Here is a 782-nt window from a genome sequence, read left to right as displayed (position 1 = left end):
TTAGTTAAGAATATAGTAAATACATAGGAAGTCTCAGCCGATTTGCTATAATTATGAAAGTGGAAAAAAACACAGTCATTGTTGGAGACAATTAACTAAACCTATGACTCGTCTCATTTTTCTTCTCTTCCAAAAAAGACATTATAGACCATAGCCTTTGAACTTTGTTTAGATATAGTCAAATTCCCCACCAAGAAAGCTTAACACATTGGAGCGTCTGGGTGGCTCAGTCAGTTAAGTGTCTGACTTCGACTCAGGTCATGATCTCACAGTTTGTGAGTTCGAGTGCCACATTGGGCTCTGTGCGAACAGTTCAAAGCCTGGAGCCTGTTTGGATTCTGTGTCTCCCTCGCTCTTTGCCCCTCTCCTGCTCACACTCTGTCTCCCTCCCTGTCTCTCTCTCAAAAACAAACAAAAAATTTAAAAACAAGAAAGCTTAACACATTACCAATACCACCAAGACTGTGTAAGAGTTCGTTTTCCTCCATGATCTCAGCAACACTTCTTAGAACTAAATTTGTGTCAATATAATATGATATTGTAAAATTACTTTAATTCATATTGCTTTTATTGTTTTGGGGTATACGACGTATCAAACATTTCCAATTTACCTTCCTCAGCAAATTTCATTCCGGTCATATGCATTTAAAATTTTACATCTATTTTCATGTTTTCTTAGATTTAGAACTGTGTTAAGTAAGAAGAAGGTGAATGAGGGGCACCTGGGTGGCTCAGTCGGTTAAGCATCCGACTTAGGCTCAGGTCATGATCTCACGTTCATG

The sequence above is a fragment of the Hyaena hyaena genome, unplaced genomic scaffold (genome assembly GCF_003009895.1).
Source record: "Hyaena hyaena isolate Hyena2069 unplaced genomic scaffold, ASM300989v1 scaffold_1552, whole genome shotgun sequence".
In the NCBI taxonomy this organism is placed as follows: Eukaryota; Metazoa; Chordata; class Mammalia; order Carnivora; family Hyaenidae; genus Hyaena; species Hyaena hyaena.
This window is presented reverse-complemented; position numbering follows the sequence as displayed.